The sequence below is a fragment of the Pan troglodytes genome, chromosome 13 (assembly GCF_028858775.2).
Source record: "Pan troglodytes isolate AG18354 chromosome 13, NHGRI_mPanTro3-v2.0_pri, whole genome shotgun sequence".
NCBI classification, from domain to species: domain Eukaryota; kingdom Metazoa; phylum Chordata; class Mammalia; order Primates; family Hominidae; genus Pan; species Pan troglodytes.
The window spans coordinates 48,941,339-48,956,016 of record NC_072411.2 but is presented as its reverse complement, the minus strand read 5'-3'; the positions used below and the strand labels follow the sequence as shown (position 1 = coordinate 48,956,016).

Sequence of the window (14,678 nt, the reverse complement as noted above, 5' to 3'; positions counted from 1 at the left end):
TGAAGCCTGAAGGCAGAGAGGGTTGTGTTCAGAGGGCCACCTGAAAGGGGCTGTGAATTGGTGACATGGAGGCAGCCAGCCAGAAGCAAATCCTCAGAAAGGAAGCCTAGGGAGTAAATAATTTCGACCACACTCTCCTTCCTCCTTCTGATGCCTTGCTGATACCATCCATTGCCCAAACTTGACAGATGGCCAGAGATTAAACCAGACCCTTAATGTAATCCCCACAGGTCAGCCGCCTGAAGTACAGAGCAGGGTGGAGAAATGGGACTAGAAGTACAAGCAGGACATCTCCAGCTCAGTTGACCTCTTCATACCATCACTGACACCCTGGTCTACACTATTATTTATACTATGTATCTGAGAGGTGAGATATTATGTATACATTTCTCTTAATATGAGTGGGCAGTGAATCTCGTGAAATAAGTAAGAGATAATTTCATATCTTTTTTCTTTTTCTGGGTAGTATCTATTTCTAACCTTCCTCTTTTACATATATATGTATTTTACTTTTTATTTTTGAAATGATTTTAAATTTCAGAAGTTACAAAACCAGTATGAAAAATAGTCAGAGTTCCTGTGTAGCTTTCATCCATATATGCAAATTGTTAACATTTTAGCATACTCGCCTTATCATTTCCATTTTCTTTCTCTCTCTCTCTCTCTCCTTATATATGTGTAATTATATGTCAATTCATCAATCTAGTATATGTGTACATATATACAAACATACATATCACTATATGTGGTGAACCGCTTAAGAATGGTTGCAAACATGATACCTTTTAAGTGAGTATTTTCTGAAACAAGGCATTTTTTCCCACTTAGCTGTGAGTGCAAAAATCAGGAAATCAATATTGTTCCATCATTACCATCTATTAAAAATTTGTCCTGTTGTCCACATAGAGTCATTCTTGTGTTTGAATGTGGTTTCTCTTTAGTGTCCTTCAATCTAGTATAGTTCTTCAGTCTTTTCTTGTCTTTCATGATTGTATTAGTCAGGGTTCTCTAGAGAAACAGAACCAGTAGGGTACTTATAGAGGTGTTTCTCTGACATTGCAAGTTTGGTTCCAGACCACCACAATAAAGTAAATATTGCAATAAAGTGAATCACACTTTTTTTTTTCAGTGCACATAAAAGTTATATTTACACTATGCTGTGGTGTATTAAGTGTATAATGGCATTAGGTCTACAAAAACAATGTGCATACCTTGATTAAAACATGCTTTATTACTAAAAAATGTCAGCAATAATCAAGCCTTCAGTCAGTTGTAATCTTTTGCTTGTGGAGGGTCTTGCCTCAATGCTGATGACTGCTGGGTGATCAGAGTGGTTGTTGCTGAAGGTTAGACAGTTGCGGTAATTTCTTAAAATAAGACAACAATGAGTTTGTAGCACCAATTGACTCTTTCTTACATGAGAGACTTCTCTGTAGCATGTATTACTCTTTGATAGCATTTTACCCACAGTAAAACTTTCAAAATAGGAGCCAGTCCTCTCAAACCCTGCTGCTGCTTTGTCAAGTAAGTTTACGTAATATTCTAAAACCTTTGTCATTTCAACAATATTCACAGCATCTTCACCAAAAGTAGATTTCATGTCAAGAAACCATATTGTTAGCTCATCCATAAGAAATAACTCCTCACCCATTCAAGTTTTATTATGAGATTGCAGCAATTCGGTCACATCTTTAATCTCCACTTCTAATTCTACATCTCTTGCACTTTCCACCACAACTGTATACTACCTCTACTGAAGTCTTGAACCCCTCAAAGTCATCCATGAGCTTTGGAAGCAACTTCTCTCAAACTCCTATTAATGTCGATATTTTGACCTCCTCCAATAAATCATGAATGTTCTTACTGGCATTTAAAATGGTGACTCATTTCCAGAAGGTTTTCAATTAACTTTGCCCAGATCCATCGGAGGAATCACTACCTGAGGCAGCTATAGCCTTATGAAATGTATTTCCTAAATAATAAGACTTGAAAGTCAAAATTACTCCTTGATCTGTGGGCTGCATAATGGGTATTGTGTTAACAGGTATGAAAGCAATATTAATTTCCTTGTACATCTCCATCAGAGCTCTTGGGTGACTAGGTACATTGTCAATGAGCAGTAATCTTTAGAAAGAAAGCTTAATTTCTAAGCAATAGGTCTCAATAGTGGGCTCAAAATATTCCTGTAAACCATGTGCTGTAAAACAGATGTGTTGTCATTCATGCTTTGTTGTTCCATTTATGGAGCACAAGCAGAGTATATTTAGCATCACTCTTAAGGGCCTAGGATTTTTGGAGTGGCAAATGAGAACTGGCTTTAACTTAAAGTCACCAGCTACATTAGCTTCTAACAAGAGTGTTAGCCTGCTTGTTTTTTTTTTTTTTTTTTTTTTTTGAAGCTTTGTTGCCAGGCATTGACTTCTCTAGCTATGAAAGTCCCATATAAAGGATTTCTTTCAATAGAAGGGTGTTCTATCTACGTTGAAAATCTGTTGTATATTGAAGCCTCCTTCACCAATGATCTTGGCTAGATCTTCTGGATCACTTGCTGCTGCTTTTACTTCAGCACTTGCTATTTTACCTTGCACTTTTATGTTATAAAGACAGTTTATTTCCTTAAACCTCCTGAACAAACCTTTTCTAGCTCCAGCCTTTTCTTCTGCAACTTCGTCACCTCTCTCAGCTTTCATAAAATTGATAAGAGTTAGGGCCTTTCTCTGGATCAGGCTTTGGCTTAAGAGAATGTTGTGGCTGCTTTGGTCTTCTATCTAGACCACTAAAACTTTCTCCTTATCCGCAAGCAGTAAGGCGTTTTGCTTTCTTATCACTTGAGCATTCACTGGAGAAGCACTTTTAATTTCCTTCAAGAACTTTTCCTTTGCATTCACGACTTGGCTAACCATTTGGCACAAGAGGCCTAGCTTTCTGCCTATCTCAGATTTTGACATACCTTCCTCACTGAGCTTAATTATTTTCTAGCTTTTGATTTAATGTAAGAGAAATGTGATTCTTCCTTTCACTTGAACACTTAGAGGTCATTGTAGGGTTATTACTTGGCCTTATTTCAATATCGTTGTCTTAGGAAATAGGGAGGCCTGAGGAGAGGGAGAGAGATGGAGGAAAATAACCAGTTGGTGGAGTAGTCAGAACACACACAACATTTATTGATTAAATTCGCCACATTATTATGGGCATGGTTCATGGCACCCCCCCATCCAATTACAAAAGTAACAGCAAAGATCACTGATCGCAGATCACCGTAACAGGTATAATAGTAATGACAATATTTGAACTATTCCAAGAGTTGACAAAATGTGACCCAGAGACACAAAGTGAGCACATGCTGTTGGAAAAATGGCACCAATAGGCTTGCTTGATGCAATGTTGCCATAGACCTTTAATTTGTTATACACACACACACATGCAGACACATCTATGGAGTGTAATAAAGCAAAGTGCAATAAAACAAGATATACCTGGCTAGGCGCAGTGGCTCACACCTGTAATCCCAGCACTTTGGAAGGCCGAGGCAGCCAGATCACAAGGTCAGGAGTTCAAGACCAGCCTGGCTAATATGGTGAAACGCCATCTCTACTAAAAATACAGAAATCATCCAGGCGTGGTGGCGGGAGCCTCTAGTCCCAGCTACTCGGGAGGCTGAAGCAGAAGAATCACTTAAACCTGGGAGGCAGAGGTTGCATGAGCCAAGATCACGCCACTGCACTCCAGCCTGGGTGACAGAGGGAGACTCCGTCTCAAAAAAAAGAAAACAAACAAAAACAAAACAAACAAACAAACCAAAAAAAAGGTATACCTGAAAGGTATGCCTGCTGAAACCTTACTTTCAGCAGGTTTACCTCAAAAACGATGCTGTGTTTATTTCATTATATCACATCAGGTTGTATGCAACATTGGTAATGTTACTACTACTGGTAATGTTAAATTTTATTACTTGAGTGATACAGCTTCTGCTAGGCTTCTTCACTGTAGAGCTAATTAATAAATTGTGCTCATTAATTAATAAATAATTAAGTATCTTGTGGGAATATGCTTTGAGATTTTCACTGAACAGTACAGTCCTTCCTTCCTTCCTTCTCTTCCTTCCTCCCTGTTTTCCTTCCTTATCCCCTTACTTTTCTTCCTCCTTTCCTTCTTTCCTCTCTTCCCTACTTCCTTGCTTTCATCCCTCCCTCCATCCTTCCTTTATCCTTCCTTCATCCTTCCTTTTGTCCTATCTTCATGTATTTGTGCCAATCAGGTTTTGTGCAGAGAAGCAAGACACTAGGAGATATATATATAAATTAAATATAAATATATACAATAAAGGATTTATTATAAGAATATGACCAAATGCCATAGTGGAAACTGGTTGCACAGTCTTGTGAGCCTTTTGTTTCTGTGTCTGGAGCTGGATTCTGAATCCTATGGGATAGACAATGAGGAAAGGCCAATGGACATAAAGTTGGGGAAGCAAGGATAAGCTAGAATCTATAGGGTTAGAATGGAGTCCCTTGGTCTTTCATCACCTCCAAGCCTCCAATTAGATTTTGGGATGTTCTGTGGCAAAGGTCAGTGCCCTTGACCATGGGGCTAATCATGTACCTCTCCAGGTACCAGAGAGATGGAGGGAGGCCAAGGATCTCACAGGAGTCGGTGACCTGCAGACCTGGTTGCACCCTTCTGACACAAGGTGAGCCAGTAATGTGAGTGAGCTGTAACAGCATCTTGTTCCTTGCACCAACCTTCTAAGCATAAAGGAATACTTCTGTTCGTATACCTTTGTATTCCAAATCTTATGCAAATGATCACTTCTGGCCCATGCTAATTCAGAATTATGCAGGGAAGGGAATTCTGGGAAATGTAGTTACAGATTGACCAAGTTGACACAATACAAACCCACCATGGTATTTATAACAGTACGAATTGATGAATTCGTATTTTACTCAAAGGATTACTATCTATTACAGCTATTATTTATTTTGATGCTCAAATCATTTCAGACTTGCCCAGTGGAAGCCTTTTATACTAACTCTCATATTCTTTTGACATTTTTTCCCATTATTATTTTAGTGTTTCTTTACTTTCTGGCACCAAAAGATGTTCCAGGCTTGTACCATTTGACCCAGCAATCCCATTACTGGGTATATACCCAGAGGATTATAAATCATTCTACTATGAAGACACATGCACATGTATGTTTATTGCAGCACTGTTCACAATAGTAAAGACTTGGAACCAACCCAAATGCCCATCAATGATAGACTGGATAAAGAAAATGTGGCACATATACCCCATGGAATACTATGCAGCCATAAAAAAGGATGAGTTCATGTCCTTTGCTGGGACATGGTTGAAGCTGGAAACCATCATTCTCAGCAAACTAACCCAGGAACAGAAAACCAAACACTGCCTGTTCTTACTTATAAGTGGGAGTTGAACAATGAGAACACATAGACACAGGGAGGGGAACATCACATACTGGGGCCTGTTGGGGGCTGGGGGACTAGGGGAGGGATAACATTAGGAGAAATACCTAACGTAGATGACAGTTGATGGGTGCAGCAAACCACCATGGCATGTATATACCTATGTAACAAACCTGCATGTTCTGTACATGTATCCCAGAACTTAAAGTATAATAAATAAATATGTATATATATATTTCATTCTAGTGATTATATAGAAAGCACATGACATCTGAAAGTGATTAAAGGAGGGAATCTAATATATCAAATATATCAAAAATATATTTTTTCATGTAAAGTTTATATATTTATGTTTATGTATCTCATAAATATATATATAAACTTTATATTAAAATATTTTAATATAAGTTTTGTGGCTTCTGTGCCTCAGAATTTAGGGTGGAAAAAGGAGAGAGTGAATATCATATTTGAGAATAGTTTGAAAACTAAAATCAGAAGCTACAGAAAGTTACATATGGAGTATGTAGGAGCTGCTTTGAGCCCAGTTCTTCATTCTGTTATAGTTCTCCTAATATTTCCTCCCAGGGCTTCCTCTGTATCATAAGACTGGGAACTACTCCCCTGTTGAGACTCAAAGCCTCTCCTTCTGGAGGAAGTCTGTGTAAATCCTATCACTAGCCAATTATGAATAATAATTCTCTCCATTATGCTCAGCTCTGCCTTGTATTTCTATAATATCATCTCTGTAAGAATATATTTCATTTATGAGTTTTCATGTCATAGCCTCTACAAGACTAATTTACCATAGGACAGGGATTATATCTTATTTCTCTTTGTGTTTCCAGTGTCAAGTTCAGGGCCTGGCAAATGGTAAGTGCTCAATAAATGTTTGTAAGATGAATGAATGAAAGAATTTGCCGGTTTCCCTTCAATATTATTGGCTTTTGGGTAGTGAAAAGGGAGCACGTTTCCAGTTTAACCATTTAATCTATATTAATCTCCTCATCCCAACTATTAATGCAGTGGTAAACCTGACCATCTTGGTTTTGTTTATCTAGTTCATTTTTTGGCATGGAAAGGATGGAGAGATGAGTTTCAGATGCTGGTTCTGTGCCATTCGTCAGACATCTCCTGTCCCATGCCATGTACAGACACATTCTGTTCACCAGCTGCTGATTTCTGTTCGTTCTCAGCACATTGTTTCCTGGGCCAATGGTGGCGGTGCTGCTGCTGCTGCTACTGGCCTCTTTTCTGCTACAGTGTCCCCTAATCACATCACACAGATATAAAATGTGTTATCTATCATCCCTTCTGTCCTCCACCTTTTTTTCCCCCTCTGAGAAATAATAGGGAAAAAGGAATATGCCTGCCAGTGTATGTTTTATAAACTTCCCCTGTCCTCGTGATTTAACCCCTAGTTTCTCTGTGAAGAGGATTAGGCACTCCTTAGAGACACCACCAGAATTTGGAATTGGAGCTAGTGCTTGGAGCAGATTTTTAAAATCACTCTGGGGATTTAAATTTGCATAAATTTAAATATTGGGGTCACAGGGTTTTAGCACTAAGCCTGTAAGGGTGAATGCACTACAATTAATTAATTATTGCAGCTACAATGTTCACATTATAATTTGCTGATAAGGAAAGGAAAATATGGTATAAAACTTACAAATTTAATCTGTCATCTTTGTCACAACCTGGCTTATGAGGGGCGGCCTCATGAGATTCTCTTAATATTACTTTTCTCCCCTTGAGCTATTAAGATGCTTGCCTCCCAAAATCTACCTGTAATTTCTAGCACTTCAACCAGTATAACCTTTGAGTAGACATGGCCTCTCCCAGCATCTTAAGTCCTCCCTACCTTCCAGGCAGTGAAGAAAGGATACCTTTGGGAATTCTTCATTCAAATACTTGTATAGTCTTGAGGGGGTAGAGTGGGGAGGAAGACACTTAGATTTCATGTCTACTTCTTGCCTCTATTTTTAAGGCCAAAGCATGGTTGGCATATGCTCTCTGACCATCATTAATTCATTTTTTAAAAGTTTATCACTGTTATTAAGAACTTCGCAGTCAGTAGGCACTGAGGCTATGCAGAGACAAGGCATGGTGCCTGCCTGTCCTGAATTGCTGCAGTCTCGAGGGAAAGGTGTATATGCAAACCAGTTTTTGATTGCCCTCCACAAAGATCAAATTTTAATGTGCCCTCTACAGAGCAAGCACTGCAGGAACAATGGGCAGCTTCTTTCACTGTAGGTAAAGTCTTTCTTAAGGGAGTAGGTCACAGGCTAAGTGTCAAAATGAGTTAGTAAGGCAGAGAACAGATAAATGTTTAGATATATGTATGGTGTTCGGATATGGATTGTTCAACAATTGTAGATCTTGTATGTCTATTGGGTAGGGGTCATAGCAATACCTGAGATTTATTAAATACTTAATAGTAGATCCTTTATTATGTTATCTTTACTTCTCTTCCAAAACATTGATGGCAGGTATTTTTTATCATATTCTACCCATTTTAAAACATAAGGAAATTGATTTCAGAGTGGTTCAGCAACTTGACAAAAGCTAAGTATATAGAAGAATGAGGATTTGAATCTAGAGCTTTCTTTTTAACCATTAATGTTTTAATATTACAAATATATTTTAGGGAGAAGAATTTAAGAGGGGGTTGGAGATGTAGAGAGATGAAGTAAAAGAAGAAGGAAGTAGCATGTCATGAAGTGTTTTGTGGGCCAAATTAGGAATCTTGGCTTCTATCCTGAGAGTAACAAAGTGCCTCTAGAGAGCTTTCAGCTAGTCAGTGTCATGATCTGAATTTGGAAAGGTATCTCTGGCTACAGGTTTAGGAGGGCCAAGATCATAGGCAAGGAGACCTGTTATTGAATTGATTCAGTTGAGGTATGACAGATGAGTTTGCACAGCTCATTAGTAGCAGACAAGCCACACCAAAAAGTCATCTGCTTTTATAATCATCTTGATCTTACTTCCTAGTCAGGTCTTTGGTATCAGCTGGTTCCTCTCATTCCACTCCAAGCCGTTCCTTCCAGTTTTTAATTGATTTCCTCCCAACCTGCTGAAGAGCTCTTTCTTCTGGAGCCTTGCATTGGACTGCCTGTTAATTTGGCATTGCCAAACCAGCAGTTGTCATTGTGATAATTTAATATTTACCTCACTGAAGTAATCTGAGATTTGTGATCTAACTTGAATTTATTACTTTTAATTTAAATGCATATCAATCATAGATATGAAAAGTGTGCTTGCATAATTCTTTTTACCTTGTAAAAATATATAATGCTTATCTCTATATGCAGTTGCACCTACTGCCTGTGCAGCACAAAGAATGTTAAGACTCTACCAGCTCAATTTTTTTCAAGAGAATGACAGTAAGCTACCATTTTGAACATAGGAAAAAGGAAGCTGTTATGTAGTATAGCTGGCCAAGAATAAGATCTAGAAATCTAAGTGGTAGGAGCATGGCAGTAGGTGGTAAGTCAGGCTGGATCCAGAGTTAGGGGTCTGCGAAGGACTTGGTGGCTGTGGGTGATAAGGCAAGACATAAATTCAACCCAAGAATTACGTGAAGGTTGGAAGGTTCAGAAAGACTTTGGGAGATCAAAGCATCAGTTAGGGAAGCTGTTAGAAGTAGATCTAGAGCTTTAAATGTGGGGAGGATGGTTTACTTTGTTTCCTTTTCTGTGTTGGCTTTTAGGTATGAGCTGCTCAGAGTCCACAGCTGTGGCTGTGGTCAGAGGACAAGTTAGTGTTCTCAGTGTATAGCTTGATCCTCATGGAGTGAGACCAGAGCTCTTGGGTGGCTGGTCAGGAGCCTCTCTCACTAAGACAACTGAACTTCTCACAGCAGTGCCATGATGATTGGTCTATTCCGAAAATGCAAGTCACAACTGGACAGCCCAAATAAGTGTATGACAAGTCCTAAAGATCTTTATATAGAGCTCTGAAGCTTATAAAACTCTTTTCATAGACAGTATGTCATTTGATCCTTATATCACATCCGTGAAAATGTGTCTTTAATAGTAATGCCATTATATTAATAGAAGGGCTTCGACCAGATCCTCTAACAACAAATCCTGTCTCTCATTGAAAGACTGGTGGGAGGGATAGTGTGGGAATGCTGATTGGTTTTCCTGGATCATTGGAATTATTATTCGGGGATGCATACCATTTTATTCTGTTACCTTTTACACCTTTCTGACTATCCCATATCTTACAGAAGAACTGTCTCAAGTATTAACTGCTTTATATCCCCTGGAACATTTCTAATTAGAAGTGATTGCTCTCCTCTTTGGCCTTCCATAGCAAACTTCCTTTGTATCTTTCTGTGGCAGTTATATTTTCTTGCCATGTGTCATTGATTTTGTATATGCCCATAAGCAAAGTTTATACCTTCTTCCGAAACCCAGATATAGTAACATGCTTAACACCATGAATATATACCACTTATATTCAACAAATATGTGAACATGTCAGAAAATTCCAACTGTATTTGATTCTTCTAGTGTTGAATGCTGGGATTGAAATGCCAAAAAGCATAAAAAGAAAAGTAAAAAAAAAAAAAACCAAGATAGAGTTAGAGATGTATTGATAAAAATGTCTACCTTGTTTTTCATTCTCGTACTTGAGGAGTTTAATACATCACCTTTTAGAATTGAATATGTTTAGTTAACACTAGCACATGCAGACTCATTCACATATATGAAGATTTGACTTAAATGCTCATGGTGTTCAATAATACCATAACTTTCTTTAAGTTGGCAGAAAGGTGGCCAAAGGAGATGGAGATATAAAGGGAGACAAAGCTAGAAGTTAGTTACAGGTGGGAGAGAGGTCCTGATATAAAGAATTTTTACCAGGCTGGGCGTGGTGGCTCACGCCTGTAATCCCAACACTTTGGGAGGCCAAGGCAGGTGGATCACGAGGTCAGGAGTTCAAGACCAGCCTGACCAACATGGTGAAACCCCCATCTCTACTGAAAATGCAAAAATTAGCTGGGTGTGGTAGTGTGTGTCTGTAATCCCAGCTACTCAGTCAGGAGGCTGAGGCAGGAGAATCTCTTGAACCCGGGAGGCAGAGGTTGCAGTGAGCCAAGATTGTGCCACTGCACTCCAGCCTGGGCGACAGAGTGAGACTCCATCTCAAAAAAAAAAAAAAGAATTTTTGCCTAAGGGATCACAGGAGAAACTAACACTGGGAAGGGGACCTGAAGGATGTGGGAGGACAGCCATGCCTAAAAAGCTCAGAAAGGCCTTTGGATGTGGTCTTCACATCTAGCAACCCTGTGCTATGTGTAGAGAATGAACCTGTGGATCAAGATTTAGTAAAAACAGCAGATTTCCAGCTCCAGGTGCAGGTCATTGAAGTCACCAGCTTCACTGGGAAATCAGGGATTTTTTTGTTTTGTTTTTGTTTTTGTTTTTGTTTTTGAGATGGAGTCTCACTCTGTTGCCCAGGCTGGAGTGTAGTGGCGTGATCTTGGCTCACTGAAACCTCTGCCTCCTGGGCTCAAGCGATTCTCCTCCTTCAGCCTCCCAAGTAGCTGGGATTATAGGCACCCACCACAACGCCCAGCTAATTTTTGTATTTTTAGTAGACACGGGGTTTTGCCATGTTGGCCAGGCTAGTCTCGAACTTCTGACCTCGGGTTATCCACCTGCCTCAGCTTCCCAAAGTGCTGGGATTACAGGCGTGAGTCACCCCGCCTGGCTTAGGTAGGGATTTCTATCTTCTCTCTGGTGGTTTGATAGTATTTAGCTGTAATTCTTTTAACTCTGGTTTCAGGACCAACAGCTTCAGCATCAGCTGGAACTTGTTAGCAAAGTAAATGCTCAGGTCCCACACTAGACTTACTGAATCAAAAACTTAGGCCAGGGCCCAATAAGGTGTGTTTAACAAGCCTTCATGGTGATTCTTATGCTCACTAAAGTTTGAAAGCTAATGAACTAGAAGAGAGTTTAAAAAGTGGGTTGGGGTAAGGCTGGGGAAGGGGATAAGTGTTTAATTAGAGATTCTTAGGAAAAGAGTTTAAAGAAAATTAGACTGAATGAGTTAATTCCAAGCAGAAGGCCATGCCACTTAAAGCTCTAGGTTAATTTGATAATGAGAAAATCAGAATTAGATGCTTTCATATATTGCCTATCCCTGCTTCTTTAGCCAGGAATCTTGAGGTCTCTGGGTGAAGCCAATATGGAAAGTCCAGTTAGGTTAATTTTCTAATTCTTGGTCCTTGTGTTTCATAAGACAGCATTTCATTTGGCATCCCCTCTGAGGCTCTGGCCACTCACTGATTTAATTAAAATCTAAATTTGGATGAGGCAACTTTTCCATAAAATTCTATAATACTGATACATGTAGAATGCATTCTTCTTGGTGTTGACTTCTCAGGATTGGATCTGTCCATTTACTGGATTAGGCTTTGGTAGGGGAGTGGCCTGCCCTGGGTACCAAGGAAAAGCTTGACATTAAGAAAAATCTTCTCTCTTCTCATTTGGAAATAGGACGATGACAACAAAAATGTTGAAAATATTTTTAAAATTTAGTTTGATGGAATGTCAAGCAGAGATGCATAGGTTCAGAAATATTTACATTTGAGAACCAGAAAATAATTGGAACAGAAATGCCTCCGCCCCCTTCCACCTTTTCTGTCAGCTGCTCAGTCATTTCAAAATGGTCTGAAGTTTCTGTACAATCATCTTGCTAATGACTGTAATTCATCACAAGAGGTGTTTAGTTTTGAAAATGAAATATGACTGTATATTTTGGAGATTGATAGTGAGTGCTTATTTATTGATTATACTCCTAGTGTAAAAAAAAAAACAAATATTGCAGAGAAAAATGTATTTTTCAAGGTCCATCACAATAGCTGATGTAAGTTGATGTGTGAGACTACCTGTGACTTTACTTAAAAGAAAACTGATTTTGGCTGTCGTTATGCACCCTTTTTTCAAAAACAATTTTGAGAAAACTTAAAGACATATAGGTCAAAGATTAGTAACAAGAATTAAATCAAATAAAGGAAACAAATCAATATTCTGACCATGTAGTTTCATACATTTGCTATCAATGAGCATTAGTTTGCCTCTGAGTTTCTTAATAACTGTGGCCAAATATATATATTATATATATGAGAAGTCTCAAAATTGCCAATGAAGAACTGATTTTAAAAACAAATTTATTATCTGGAATTTTATGTAGAAGGTGCAGAGTAATGAATATTGCTCTTTACAGTAGTTTTAAAATAAATGCAGAAATGACTGTCATGTGGCTTTTTTTTTTAAAAAAAAAGGAGATGGGGTAAATTTAAGGTCAGAGCACTTAAGGGTATAATTCAGAGAAGGGTAATTATTACATGGGAAGTTAAATGAAATGAAGTTCAAATATGGAGGCTTCCTGTGATTCTTATGAGATATAAGATCAGAACTGAGAATACATGTATTCATTAGAACCTCTTCTCTATTGCTTCTCTCCAGAAGGCTTTAGTTAGAAGTCAAGGTGGTATCAGTTTAAAGTCATTCTGATTTCTGATATGCAGATATCATATGATACTGGCTTAATATAATTTCATATAATACAACTTCATAGACTTTTTAGACGAGAAGGACATTAGGTAGGGTTGTTATTCTGTTAATGAAATGAGAAGGTGAAGGGTATTCTTGCCCATGAGAAAAACATTCTACCATTAAGAGAGAGGAAACTATGGGGACAGCACAAATTTTCCTCAGGAAAACATCTTCAGTTTTTTTGTTTTTTTTGTTTTTTTTTTAAACAGCACTTGCAAAAGCACTTTATGGACTACAGCAGAGAAAAGTTTGACCAACATATTATCTTTTTTTTTTTTTTTTTTTGAGAGGGAGTAGTCTCACTATGTCACCGAGGCTGGAGTGCAGTGCCACGATCTTGGGTCACTGCAACCTCTGCCTCCTGGGTTCAAGTGATTCTCTTGCCTCAGCCTCCCAAGTAGCTGGGATTACAGGCTCGCACCACCACGCCTGGCTCTTTTTTGTATTTTTTTAGTGGATACAGGGTTTCTCCATGTTGGCCAGGCTGGCCTCAGTTCCTCCTGACCTCAGGTGATCTGCCCACTTAGGCCTCCCAAAGTGTTGGGATTACAGGCGTGAGCCACCACACCTGACCCAACCAACATAATTCTTTAAGCAGCACCTCTCCCTTCTCAGTAGAAAAACCAAGAGTGTATTTCCACATAAATGACACTAAGACCTTATTTAAAGTTGTCATTAATCAAAAGTTAGTTTTATTCACTTGAGATAGTGAGATAAGTTTTCATTCACACCAGGAGCGGTGGCTTACTCCTGTAATCTCAAAACCTTGGGAGGCCGAGGCAGGCAGATCACCTGAGGTCAGAAGTTCAAGACGAACCTGGCCAACATGGCGAAACCCCGTCTCTACAAAAATACAAAAAATTAGCCGGGTGTGATGGTGTGTGCCTGTATTCCCAGCAACTCAGGAGGCTGAGGCAGGAGAATATCTTGAACCTGGGAGGCGGAGGTCACAGTGAGCCGAGATCCTGCCACTGCACTCCAGCCTGGGCGACAGAACGGAAAGAAAAAAAAATTCATTCACCTGGGACAGTGGGATAAATAAACAAATAAGAATGCATTAATGGGGGACTTGCAGAGAAATCTGAATCTTTGGTTAAACTAAGCCAGTCCAACTCTTGTTTCTCTCTCTTTTTTTTTTTTTTTTTTTTTTGAGATGGAGTCTCGCTCTGTCGCCCAGGCTGGAGTGCAGCCGCGCGATCTCTGCTCACTGCAATCTCCGCCTCCCGGGTTCATGCCTTTCTCCTGCCTCAGCCTCCCGAATAGCTGGGACTACAGGTGCCTGCCACCATGCCCAGCTAATTTTTTGTATTTTTAGTAGAGACGGGGTTTCACCGTGTTAGCAAGGATGGTCTCGATCTTCTGACCTCGTGATCTGCCCGCCTCGGCCTCCCAAAGTGCTGGGATTACAGGCGTGAGCCACTGTGCCCGGCCTTGTTTCGCTTTTTAATCCCTTAAGAATTCCACATTCTTCAAATAAAAGCAACTTCCTCCCAAGTGAATTTTCTTTTCCATATGCATTGAAAATCATCCAGTCTTAGAGAATGTTTCAGGAAATTTAAGGAATTGTCAGCAGTATGCTTAACTTACTAATTAATCGTACAAAAAAAAATTCTATTTGTCCTGATGATTGGAATGTTCACATTTAATTTGCCAAACAAAAGTTTAAAAACTATATCGTTAG

The 14,678-nt window shown here is 39.1% G+C and overlaps 1 long non-coding RNA gene across 1 annotated transcript in view; it reads right to left on the bottom strand.

The window, feature by feature from the left end:
• Positions 1–1,213: 1,213 nt before the first annotated feature.
• LOC107973699 (uncharacterized) overlaps positions 1,214–14,678 on the bottom strand; it is a 73,956-nt gene continuing 60,491 nt past the window's right edge. Inside the window, exon 8 of the long non-coding RNA XR_010149746.1 lies at positions 1,214–1,367. This is a non-coding gene — a long non-coding RNA (uncharacterized LOC107973699). The remainder of the gene's footprint in view (positions 1,368–14,678) is intronic.